We start from the raw sequence: 901 nt of genomic DNA, 5'->3' as shown, positions 1-901 counted from the left end.
CATTCAAAGGTTCAAGAGATTTGTGTGTTTACATTTATGACAAATAGCAGTGTTTCCATACTTTATGTCCTTAAAATATAATCAAAAATCGGTTTCATATTTGGAGATATAAATGAAAAAACTTATTATAGAATGCAAAGTTTTTCAGTATTTCTCTCCTTTTGATCAGTATGGGTTTTCGATCGATGAGGTTTATTTTAGTTGAAGCGCGGCCGAAGGCCGTTAGTGCAGAAAGTGGTTCGACACAAAAGAACGGTTATTTTTTAATGTTTTATATAAATAGATTATATAATTCCAACAAACCCRTAGACAATTAAATAAAATACTCCTTGGAATATTAAATTCAAAATTGAAATAGATATTAATTTGGTAAATGTTCAAGAGAGCGGCTTCTCCGAAAACGTGCACCAATTTTCACGGGAAATGTCGTAAAATACTCGTTTTCACTTCTAATTTACGAATATGTATGGCGCGTGCCTTTAAAACCAATATTTTCTTTGTTTTAATAAGAAAACATCGTATTTCAAAAAATGAAAAATTCATTTTTACACTTTACAGGTCGTTAGATGTTAACAAAATATTTTCTATCACTATATACACTATATACACGTAATTATTGATATTGGTTTGTTTTCCAAAAAGAGAAATTGGTTTTTATYTTATTTTTATAAAAATATGAAAAACACAATCGCTTCACTTCACTTTAACAAGAATGGCAAGGTCATGTTCGAAATTATGGTATCCCTTTTTAAAATTAACTTGGCACAACTGTTCAATGCAATGGTGGTTTTCGAAATACCGATACAGTCGATAATGAACGATAATTGATAAAAATGGSAAAAACATACAGAAAAATGTTTTCAATCGTTATTTCTTTATTTAAAAACTTGGATTACTTACT

The sequence above is a fragment of the Bactrocera latifrons genome, unplaced genomic scaffold, assembly GCF_001853355.1.
Source record: "Bactrocera latifrons isolate USDA-ARS-PBARC rearing strain unplaced genomic scaffold, ASM185335v1 scaffold_986, whole genome shotgun sequence".
NCBI lineage: Eukaryota > Metazoa > Arthropoda > Insecta > Diptera > Tephritidae > Bactrocera > Bactrocera latifrons.
The sequence above is the reverse complement of the archived record's forward strand: the minus strand, read 5'-3'. Positions refer to the sequence as shown.